Genomic DNA, 12,970 nt, shown 5'->3' on the forward strand with positions numbered 1-12,970 from the left:
CTAAGTGATTGGTTCCGGAAGCTGAAACATTGTACCCATGCCTGGTCCTGTGTGCACCACAGGGGTCTTTGAGGTAACAGTTATGTCCTACCCAGTAACATTGTAGATATTTGGCCAGAAATAACTCTGGGACTAATGCAAATGTAGAGGCGCCCTTGGAAGCTGTCTGCTACTCCCAATCTTACACTATGATGCTGGCCAGGACGGGGCACTCGAGCAGTCCCTGCTTCCGACAAGGCTGAGTTAGGGAAGGGATCACCTGAACTTGGGGGTTCTGAGCTGTAGGAGGGCTGAAGCTTATTGGGTGTTGGCATGAGGGGGAGGGACCATGAGGGGGACAATAGACCAAAGCTCTTGGGCTGGTCAGAATCAGAACTGGTTGAAGCATCACCAGTCTGGGGAACAGGGAAGAAGCATGGGGGAAAGGAGAGAAGGAGGGAGGGTGGGAGAAAAGGAAGGAGGGAAGGAAGGAAATAGAAGGGAGGTCAAGAAGGAAAAAAGGAGGGAGGGAGGAAGGGAAGGATGGAAAGAGGAAAGGAGGGAGGAAAGAAAGAGGGAGGGAGGAGAAAGAATGAATGAAGGAAAGAAAGAAAACATGGTGCCACCATGTTGGTCTGAAAGTCTGAAAAACTCTCCTTAAAGCTTCATAATAAAATATGTAACCTGAGTCCCCAAGTCCACTGGTGTGAGTTTCTCCTAACTGGTGGAGATGAGCGTCCTGCCCTGTGTGAGGGGTGGAAGGAATAGAGGAGGCTGGGAGCCCTTCCATTCTCTTTCAGCTTCAAAGCTTCTTCAAACTGTAGGCAGGGGCAGAGTCTATTCAGACTTTGGGCGCTCCTGGCTCCTGGCCAGGAGAAGGAAGATGCCGACCTCACTCTGGGTTGCTGGGCGGATGCAGACATAAGAGGGGTGAGCAGGTTCCATCATGTCTCTATCCCCAGCTTGCTACACTAAAGGCTATGGGGAACTTCCCCTTGGCTGAGCTCTGATACTCCCATCTCTTGGTTGAGCTGTGTAACCTTGTTCCCAATGGGAAAGCTCCTTCCCTACATATTATCTCACCCATATCCTCATAAGTAAACTTTCTCTGACTTCCATTTTGCTACTGATTTGGATAAATGGGTTTTTTGGCTAAGTGCTATGTATGTTCATTACAGAACTGGTATTTGGTGGGAAAGGGGTCAAGCCTTGGGGACAAAGCTTGGGGTCCTACCTCCCCCCAATAATCAACAGTGACAACAAAGCTTGAACCTGAAAAACTTATCCCCTGGTCAACATATAGGGGAGCAGACAGATATAACTGTAGTACTCCTCTCTCTGAGGAGAGCAGAGTGGCCAATCTTCTGGCTCCAATCCTTTGCTTCCACTCCTGGCAGGAACTGAAGTCTCCCTTGGAAAAACATTGGAGGAAAAGAGGCTGGAGATGTCTCTTCTGCTCCCCCTGAGCCACACACACACACACCCATGCTACATGGAAGGGACAGCCCTCAAAACACATGGACCCTGAATCTGAGTCACTGCCTGATCCTGGGCCTCAGCTACCTCATCTGTAAAATGAAGAGGGCTGGGTTCCATGACTGGGTCAGATCTATGATCCTATACTTCTCTGGCCCATGCTTCCTCACCAGGATGTAACTGGAGAGTCTCATCGACACCTCCTGATACTGTAGTTCTCAATGGTCCCTTGGCTCCTGAGGCTACTGCTCTGCCCTTAGCCCACAAAATACTGGAGTCGGAAAACAAATGCGACTGAGAAACAGCTCCCAGAGATTCAAGTCTTGCTCTTGGGAGCCTCTAACATAGCAGAGACCAGGGGAAGACAGTGTGTCTCCTATCGCAGTGCTTGGGAAAGGTGCCAGTGTTTCTGGTTCTGGCCCTTCGCTTTTTCGGAGGACAGCAGGGAAGCCACTAGCATTTCCTAATCTGCTCTCTCTCTTCCACTCCCACTGCCCCCTTGAGACTTTCCCTGCAACACCCCTTTCTAGGAAAGAGCCGAAGGGCAGTCTGGGGTTTGTTGGACTGGTCTGCAGTTCCTCCACTGACTCCACCAGGGATGGCCTCAGCCAGGTCTGGCTAGAGGGATGGCCACGCAAGGCCCAGTCTCTGACCACAGTGGGTATGTCTTGACCACTAGTTTGATTCAATTCAGGAAACTTCTATCAAACACCCATCATGTGTAAGGAACCAAAAATGAAGCTGTCACTGCTCAATGAGCTTGTTTCACTAGCACGATACAATATGGGCATAGAGAAGGAACTATAAGGTATTCCTTTAGAGGAGGAGAGCCCTAATAACTGGAGGGATCTGGGTGGGCTACTACGAAACATCTCTTTCAAAAGCAATAAATGGTAATTGATACTTTTTGTTTTTGCATTGATGAAATTTCCCCCTTCCTCTTCCCGTGCCCCCCCCCCCCCCAATACAGCCATTTCATGTAACAAAGACTTTTTTCTCCAACATCTCTTAAAGAAAGGCCATGGAGTACCCAGATGAACAGATCTGGCAATAACTAAATAAATGAATCGATAAATTAATAAACAAAAGATATTGCTAAAGCCTTGTTTTAAAAAACCACCCAGACTACCTAGACCTTTCACAAAACTGTGAGCACCTTGAGAGCAGAGGCTGCTTTGAAAGTCTTTCTTTGTATGGTATAAGCTGTCAAATTCTTGAGAGGAAATAGAGCTCTTTTAACCACTAGGCTGTGGATTGCTTCCTTGCCTTATCTCTAAGCATGGAGGGTCAAGGATGAGCAGGATGGAATGAGGTCTTTCCCTTCTGTGAAACTGGCTCAAATGGCCACAGCACATAAAACATGGGGCATCTTTTTAGGACGTTGGAGTAAAGAGCTGACACTTCTCTAATATTTTCCTTCTGAAACTCGCCAAACCCCTGTGAAGGAGGGTGCTGCTAGCCAGCTGAGGAGGCCTCCAGATTGTTAAAGGTGAGATCTGAATCCAGGCCTGCCTGATTCCAAGCCCAGCATTCTTTCCCCCATGCCACCCAATTGACTTAATCTGGTAAAGTCTTTAGACCCCTTCTCAGAATGATGTTTTTAAATATATAAAATAAAATACATAGTACTACAAAAGAAATCAATTATATCAAAATACAGTTATTAAAATATGTCTTCAAAAAATCCATAGGTCCCAGGTTAAGAACGCCGACCTTGAAGGTTATCTAGTTCAATTTTTTCATTTTGCAGATAAGGAAACTAAGGCCCAGGAAGGTGAAATGACTTGCCCAAAGTTATACAGGCAGTAAACAGCAGAGCCAGAATTCTGGCCCTATCCTCCTGGTCCAGCCCTCCTTTCTGTAGCCTGAATAAACAATATCTCTGGAATATCATGGTATAATGATTTTTGAAATACATGGGATCACAGTTTGGATTACTAAAACACGGATTCACTCCCAAACCTCCTGGAATCTATGTTTGCTTTTTGTCATCCCATATTTCCTGTCTGCATCATTGTGAATTTAGAGAATGACAGGAAGTCTTATATGAACTGATACAAAGCAAAGGCAGCAGAACCAGGAAACAACAGACACAATCATGACAACAATGTAAATGGAAAGAAAAATCACAAAATCATTAAAACTGTATGCTGTCAAAGGGTACTGACCAAGATTAGTCCCAACAATGGCATATAAGAAGGAACCTCTCAGATTGCAGGGGAATCCAGCAGCTGAGAGTACATGCCCCATCCCCACTGGAAACAGAGATCTACCTTGACATAGAGCTCAAAAGTCAAGGAAATGGCTGGGGAAATGAGCAAAAACCAGAAAAAGAATCAGCCTATGGAATCTTACTTTGGTGACAAGGAAGACAAAAACGTGCAAACAAAAGACAATGAAGTCAAAAAAGCCTCCAAGAAAAATAAGAATTGTTCTCAGGTCATAGAAGAGCTCAAAAAGGATTTTGAAAATCAAGTAAGAGAAGGAGAGCAAAAATTTGGAAGAAAAATGAGAACGATGCAAGAAAATTATGAAAAATGAGTCAACTGCTTGCTAAAGGAGACTCAAAAAAATGCTGAAGAAAATGACACTGTAGAAAATAGACTAACCCAAATGACAAAAGAGATCCAAAAAAAACCAAGGGGGATAAGAATGCCCTAACAAGCAGAATTGACCAGATGGAAAAGGAGGTCCAAAAGCTCACTGAAGAAAATAATTCCTTAAAGATTAGAGTGGAACAGATGGAAGCTAACAACTTTATGAAAAAATCAAGATATTATAAAACAAAACCAAGGAAATGAAAGAAAAAAGCAGACAATGTGAAATATCTCAATAGAAAAACAACTGACTGGAAAATAGATACAGGAGAGACAATTTAAAAATCATGGGACTACCTGAAAGCCATGATCAAAAGAAGAGCCTAGACATCATCTTTCATGAAATTATCAAGGAAAACTGCCCTGATATTCTAGAACTAGAAGGTAAAATAAATATTGAAAGAATCCACTGGTCACCTCCTGAAAGAGGTCTGAAAAGAAAAACTCCTGGGAATATTGTAGCCAAATTCCAGAGCTCCCAGGTCAAAGAGAAAATATTGCAGGCAGCCAGAAACAATTTGAGTATTGTGGAAATACAATCAGGATGACACAAGATCTAGCAGCTTCTACATTAAGGGATCCCAAGGCTTGGAATATGATATTCCAGAAGTCAAAGGAGCTAGGATTAAAACCAAGAATCACCTACCCAGCAAAACTGAGTATAATACTTCAGGGGTAAAAATGGTCATTCAATGAAATAGAGGACTTTCTAGCATTCTTGACAAAAAGGCCAGAGCTGAATAGAAAATGTGATTTTTCAAACACAAGAATCAAGAGAATCATGAAAAGGTAAACAGGAAAGAGAAATCATAAGGGACTTACTAAAGTTGAACTGTTTATATTCCTACATAGAGAGATAAAATTTATAACTCTTGAGACTTTTCTTAGTAGTAGAGTAGTTAGAGCTGATATACATATAGATAGAGTGCACAGGGTGTGTTGAATAGGAAGGGATGGTATCTAAAAAAATAAAATTAAGAAGTGAGAGAGCAATATGTTGGGAGGAGAAAGGGGAAAATAGAATGGGGAAAATTATCTTACATAAAAGAGGCAAGAAAAAACTTTTTCAAGAGAAGAGAAGAGAGGGGAGGTGAGAGGGAAAAAGTGAACCTTACTCTCATCAGATTTGGCTTAAGGAGGGAATAACATGCACACTAAATTTGGTATGAAACTCTATCTTACCCTACAAGAAAGTAGGGGAGAAGAAGATAAACGAGAGGGTGGGGGGATGATAGAAAGGAGGGCAAATGGAAGGAGGGGTTAATTAGAAGTAAATACTTTTAAGGAGGGATAAGGTCAAAAGAGAGAATAGAATAAATGGAGGGAAATGTAGTTAGTCTTTCACACCATGACTTTTATGGAAGTCTTTTGCATAACTACACATGTATAGCCTATATCAAATTGCTTGCCTTCTCAGTGGGGATGGGTGGGTAGGAGGAAGGGAGAGAAGTTGGAACTCAATGCTTTAAAAACGAATGTTAAAAATTGTTTCTACATGCAACTGGGAAATAAGATATACAGGCAATGGGATATAGCAATCTATCTTGTCCTCTAAAAAAATAGAGGGGATGAGGATAAGAGAAGGGAGGGGTGTGACAGAAGGGAGGGAAGACTGGGGGAAGGGGTAATCAGAATGCATGGTGTCTTGGGGTGCGGGGAGGGGAGAGATGGGGAGAAAATTTGAAACTCAAAATCTTGGGGAAATGAATGTTGAAAACTAAAAATAAATAAATTATAATTTTAAAAAAGTAAAAAAAAAATCCATCCTTCATCAATAGAGCCACCTTTGGAGGATCAAGGGATATGTAGGACCTTTTCTTGGGACACATGAGCCAATAATAAGTGATAGCAAAGAGAAGACAGGGCTGCTTAGTCCTTACTTGTTTCTGTATTTCTGTGAAAAAGAATGACCTTTACCTTGGAACGGATGACACAAAAGTGAATAACAGGGAATTGCTGGGTAAGGAGATAGGCAGGGAGCACCAGCTAGCTATCCTTGGTGAGTTCCAGGCCTCTGCCCCCAATGAACTACATTCTTGGCCCAGAAAGATCTGGCATCAGTGAGGGCTGAACCATTGTCAATAATCTCCAGAAAAATTATGAAAAAATAGGAGAGGAGGAGGGCAAATGCTGTCCTGCTTTTCAAAGAAGAAAAGTGAACCAAGGTTGCCAACTATGGACTGGTGAACTCAACTTCAATGCCGAGAAAACTCAAGTCATTAAAACCAGGTCATTAAAGAGAGTTGGAGAACACCTGGAAAGATGAGCAAGCAGCAGCAGGGCCTCCTCCAGAAGCAGTCATATCAATAGGGATTTATAAGAAACTTGAAAAGCTTTGCCCAAACAAATCTTGAGCAATTTCGGAGGAAGCTGAGAAGACCTCTATGAATGAATTCCAAGTGAAGGGAGGAGCAGAACTGTGACGACAGCTTGGAAAGACTTCAGAACTCTGATGAATGAACTTTTAAACCACAAATCCAGAGGCTTTGAGAGCCCCTCCCCACCCCCCACTTCTGGCCACAGGGTGAGTTTGAAATCCAGAATGAGACAAACATTTTTTAACATGACTAACATGAGAATTGACTCTATTGGACTATGTGAGTTTGGTTTTACTGGTCAGTTGAGTAGGTAGGGGGCACAACAGAAGAGAGAGATAATTGCTTGTAAATAAACAAATAAATTTTTAAAAATAACAAGTCATCCCAGATTAACTCGCTTTCCTTTTCAGACAAGTCTACTAAGCTAATGGATGAGGGGAATGCTGTGGGTATAATTTGCCTAAATTTTACCAAAGCTTTAACTAAAGTATCTCATATTATTCTTATGGAGAAGATGGAGAGAAATGGAGTAGCCAATAAGACAATCAGATAGATTCAGGAGGGTTTGAGTGACTGGATTTGAAGAGTATATTTTAAGAGTTCAACGTCAATGCAGCCTGAAGCCAGTACAGTGCTGCAGGGCTCTGTGATTTACGTTTTGGTTAATGACTTGGATAAAGACAAAGATGGCACACTGACCAAATGTGCAGAGGACCCCAAGCTGGGAGGGGTGGGCTACATATTTGATTAAGAGCAAGGATCCAAGAGGATCTACATATACCAGAGAACTGGTTTGAATTTAACAAGATAAAATTCAGTCAGGATACATGTCAAGTCCTATACTTGGGCCCAAATACTCAACTTCACAAGCACAGGATGGGGGAGCGATGGTTAGTCAGTTGCTATTCTGAAAAAGATCTGGGTGTTTTAGTGGGCTGGAAGCTTGTTAGGAGGCAAGAGCCAAAAGATCGAATGAGCTTTGGTCTGCATTAAGAGGGACTGTGCACAGCCTTCTAGGAAGTGAAAAATGATAGCCTTGAATGTACTCTGCCCTTGTCAGACCTTCTTTCTAGTACTGTGTTCTCTTCTGGACACCACAACTGAAGAGGGAACGTGATGAGGTGAAGAATGGTCAGAGGAAGGCAGCCAGGCTGATGAAGGACCTGGGATCCTAAAATGTTAATGTTTAGCCTGGAGATGAAAGGGCTCCAGAGTCATAGCAGAGCTAGCTATCTGCAAGTCTCTGGAGGACAGGCTGTCATGTGGAGGAAAGACTGGAGATCACTTGACCTCAGAGGGCCAAAGAACCAGCAGCAATGGTGCGAAGTCGCAAAGAAGCAAATTTAGGCTCAGTATTAGGAAAAACCTCCTAACAATGAGAGCCGTTCCAAAACGGAATGGGCTATCTTTCTCAAAAGGTGGCTGCTGGGGATGCAAAAGTAGGGATTCCTTTCATCTGGTGCAAATTGGACTAGACTCTCCTATTCTGTGATATTAAGAGAACCAGACATGTATTTTTTTTTAAATATCACACTTATAAATATCATTTGTGCTGATTTCATATAGCCTCAGATTTTTGTCTGTCACCCATTGTTTTCACAGGAATCTTACCTTCAATCTTTTTTTTAACTAAACTCATATAACTTATCTAAAATGTATTAACTTAAAATTTCCTTTTGTGTTCTACCCATGGAACATCCATCCTCTGACAGAAAAGTCACCAGCTGAAGACTTGGCATTGCTTTTTTGTTGTAGATATTTCTTGATGGCAGTGCTCCTCATTCTCAGAACTGGTATTACCTTGGTTTTCTGAGAAAAAAGGTCCGTGTGTGAATCCAAGAAATGGATCTTGAATCAGATCTCAAATCTTTACAGCAGTGGCTTACTGAATGTGCATAGGACACACTTTTAAGTTGAATCTGCATTGTTAACATTTTCTCCATCACTTTTTGAAGTGTAGATAATAAAATAATAAATCAAGCCCTGATTTGTAGGCTTTGTGGACTTCCAAAGTATTAATGTTCACAGCAAAAATTTAACAACTGGGTCTCCAGTAGCTGGCTCCAGTACACCTCTTCTTTATTGGTTTTGAAAAAACCACCAACAATTTCTTGATAATTTTCCTCCTGGTAGAAAGTAGGTTTGTATATTGTATAAGCCTTGGGTTAATCCTTGATATTTTGTTAAACAAAAATAACAATCGGTTGAGTGATCTATTCTTTTCTCTCCAAATCCTGAGAATTACAATTGGCACAGGATAAGATTCGTGCATCCATCTAGTTAGTGGCCTAATACAAATCAGTACGGGTCCAAGCCTTACCCTGAGCACCTATCATACGCTCAAACTAGAATTCATCTGCTTGCTTCACCATGGCAGTAATGTTTCCTCTCTGAGACTTCAAAGGGAGCTCACCAAATACCTAGTGAAAACCACTCAGATGACAGGCACACTCAGGAGACACACTAAGACATGAGGTAAGATCCACCAGCATCTACAAAGCACCAAATACTTAACAAAACAATTAGTAACCATGGCGATGTTTGTCCGATGACATCCAGCACACAACAGATCTGAGAGTCTGGCCGTGTGACTGAACATATGTGAATGTGCCATGTGGCCTATGTGATCTCAGGTATGTCACCAAAGCTCAATGGGCCTCATCTCCCTCATCTATAAAATGAGGGGTGTGAACCAGATGGCCCCTAAGGTCCCTAACTCTTAACTGAGGATGCTTTCTCCCAGCCTACCTCCCACACAGCACATAAGCTGAGGCTTCACCCAGCACACAAGAATAAGCCAATTAGAGACTTCTTACATCTATGCCTCTTCCCTCCCCATCAACTGAAGCAAACTTTATTCATAATGCATAATTCATATAAAAATTAACAAGTCATTCAGTAGCAGTAGGTAATACAGAAATTGTTTGTATTTTTAAATTTAGCATCAAAATTGAATAGAAAACACTAAGAATCTCTGAAAGTCAGTGTGTGTGGAAGAATACAGCAAGACAACCAGAAGCGTGTGGGGAGAGTTCGCCAACATTTTTTGAGGCTATGAAGAGGCCTGTTCTCATGTGATAGAGAAACTGTCTTTGGGTTTCTGAGAGAGAACAGGATACAAGGAGAAGGAATGAGCCCCAGCCACAAGGATCTCACTTGGCTGGGAGGAAACTGAAAGCTTGGTGTATGTGTGTGTGGGGGGGGAGTTGGCCCACATGCCAGGGAAGGGTGGTCCTCGTACCTTCCTTGCTGTGGCTTTGCCACTACTCTCTGCCAGTTCCTGGGCTTTCCCAGGCCTAAGCAGGAGAGAGAGGTATGGAATGATTTGTTAAAGCCGTGACTGGAGGCCTGGGGAGACAAATGGTTAGAGCAAGAGATGTCTGAGTTCATGCTTCATGCCCAAAGGGCTATAAAAATCTACATACCCTTTGACCCAGCAATACCATTTCCACGGCTATATCCCACAGAGATCATAAACATGGGAAAAGGATCCACATGTACAAAAATATTGATAGCAGCTCTTTTTGTGGTGGCCAAAAACTGGAAATCAAGGGGCTGCCCATAAACTGGGGAATGACTGAACAAGTTGTGGTACATGAATATTGTACTATAAGAAATGATGAACAGGAGGACTTCAGAGAGGCCTGGAAAGATTTATATGAACTGATGCTGAGTTGTTGGGGGACAGCTCTGGACCGGGGTCCCCCGTGAGGACCGTGAGATGCCTGAGGGTCCGAACCTGCTTACGTGGCAGGCTAGCTGGTCTAGCAAGCCACGAGGTACTGGGATGGCCCTGGTAACAGGCTGGCTCCACCCACGGGGAGGCACTTGGGAGGAGCTCACCCGCCCATGGGAGGTACGGGGGAGGAGACAGGGGATAATAAAAGGGGATGACCATGAGAGCTGGGGAGAAGAAACGGAATAAAGCTTGCTGACTGCAACTCCTTTCGGGTGCTCTGCCTGTTTATTGCCCTCCCCCAACCGGGAGAGGGACCGGAGACATCCGAAGACCGGGGATAGGTAAGTAGAAGGCGAAGGCCTGGGAGTCGCCCCGGGCACTGAGTGAATTGAGCAGAACCAGGAGAACATTATACACAGTAAGAGCCACAGTGTGTGAGGATTGTATCTGATAAACTTAGCCCTTCACAGTAATGCAAGGACCTAAAACATTTCCAAAAGATTCATGATGCAAAATGTCACCCACATCTAGAAAAGGAACTATAGATTCAGAACACAGAATGAAGCCGATTATTTTCTCTTTTGTTACGTTTTGTTTTTTCTCATGGTTTCTCCCATTCATTTTGATTCCTCTATGTAACATGACTAACGTGAAAATGTATTTAATAATAATTAATGTATGTGTAGAACCCATAAGATTGCATGCCATCTTGGGGAGGAAGGGGAGAGGAAGGGGGAACAATTTAAAACTTATGGAAATGACTGTTGAAAAGTGAAAACAAATAAATAAATTATCTACATAAAAAAGAGATATCTGCGTCCCCTGCCAGGCTCTGCCAAAGGTTGTCCACACTGAACTCGTGTTTGATATCAATGATCTGGCTTTGGATCTGAAAAGAGACCTTCCGCGTTCTCTTGGCACTGCAAGCCTTATGAGGGATTGGCCAGGCTAGGGATCCTCGGCCTAGCATCTGTGGGGAGGCAGGGTCTAACCAGGCTTGTACCATGCAGTGGGCATGGAATGAATGAGCAAGAAAGCACCCAACTTTCAGGGTCCACAGGTGCCCGTCAGTGAAAGTGCATCTGTCTTCTCAGGAACAGAGGCCCTTCGTCATGGATGCCTGAGTTTTACAGATGCTGAGGGTTCCAGATATGGGAGGAACCTAGCAAAGAGAGCACCCATGGACCTTTCTGGATTGGAAAAAAATGAGCTGACCTCTGCAGCATGAAGCCTTGAAGTAGGCAAAATGGTAGCTGAGCCTTTCCATACACATGATCTTCCCCCACATTGGGAGCACCATTCCAGAGGACAGCCCCTTCATCCAGCAGCCTTCACTGCCCAACTGAGATCCTACTGCACTGAAGTGGAAACTCCAGTCTCTCTGATGCTATGAGGGAGATGATCAGTGACCAGTGGAAGGGACCAGACAAAGAGACTTAGGGTTGGAAAATCAAGGCAGATACCAAGGGGGCTTGTGGTAAAGTGAGACACTGGCCCAAGACGACGCTACCAAAACAGAGACACTGACATGATATAATTATCTTTTCCTTTTAATTTAATTGAATTGGCTGTGATCAAGCACTGGAGTTTGATTAAGCACTGGAGTTTGGTGGAGACACTGTCACCTCAGGAGTCATGGGGCCTGGGCTTAAATACTGTCTCTAACACCTGGGCAAGCCCTTTAACCTCTCCATGCCTCAATTTCCTCCTTTGTAAAATAAGGGGGCTGGACTAGATGACCCTTCCAGATCTAAATCCACCCAAATGGAGACTTAATAATGAAATTCAAAACAGTGAGTGGGTTAAAGAATGACTCATAGAAACAATAATTATGTGAAAGAAAATGATAAAATTGAGGGGATGCCCATCAACCGGGGAATAGCTGAACTAGCTGTGGTAGATGAATGTAATGGAACACTATTGTGCTATGAGCAATGATAAGCAGGCACATTTCAGAAAAACCTGGAAAGACTTAGATGAACTGATGCTGAGTGAAGCGAGCAGACCCAGAAGAACATTATTCACAGTAACAGCTACATTGTGTAGTGATTGACTTTGATAGACTTAGCTCTTCTCAGCAAGGCAAGGTTCGAAGACAACTCCAAAAGATTCATGATGGAAAATACCATCCACATCCACAGAAATATGGAGTCTGAATGCAGATGGAAGCATACTATTTGCTCTTTTTTTTTTCATTCTTATGGTTCCTCTCATTCATTCTAATTTTCTATACAACATGACTAATGTGAAAATATGTTTAATAAGAATATGGAGAACCTACATCAGATTACAAGCTGTCTTGAGAAGGGGGAAGAGGAGGGAGGTAGAGAAAATTTAAAACTTATGGAAGTGAATGTTGAAAACTACAAATAAATAAATTAATTTTTTAAAAAAGAAAATGATAATGATAAAACAGCATATCCAAATTCCTGAGATGCAGCTCCAGCAGCACTCAGAGGAAAAATCATATCTAGTAACATACAAGCCCCCATCCCCAACCCAGATCACTGCCTTGTCATGGTAGAGGGGCTTGTGTAGTTCAATGAAACCATGAGCTGCGCTGGGCAGGGTTACCTAAGACAGTGAGGTCACAGTCAAGAGTTCTGACAAAAGACGATTCACTGGAGAAGGAAATGGTAAAGCACTCCAGTATCTTTGCCAAGAAAACCCCATGGGCAGTATTAAGATGAAAAAAAGATGACACTGGAAGATGAGCCCCTCAGGTTGGAAAGTGTCCTACAAGCTACTGGGGAAGAGCAGAGGACAACGACAAGTAGCTCCAGAAAGAATGAAGTGACTGGGCCAAAGCCACAAGGAAGCTCAGCTGTAGATGCATTTGAGGACAAGAGGCAAATATGGTATAAGACCCTGGAAAGTCAGATCTACGAACCAAGGTAAGCTGGCTGTGGTCAAATAGGAGA

Source organism: Notamacropus eugenii, chromosome 5 (assembly GCF_028372415.1).
Source record: "Notamacropus eugenii isolate mMacEug1 chromosome 5, mMacEug1.pri_v2, whole genome shotgun sequence".
NCBI classification, from domain to species: domain Eukaryota; kingdom Metazoa; phylum Chordata; class Mammalia; order Diprotodontia; family Macropodidae; genus Notamacropus; species Notamacropus eugenii.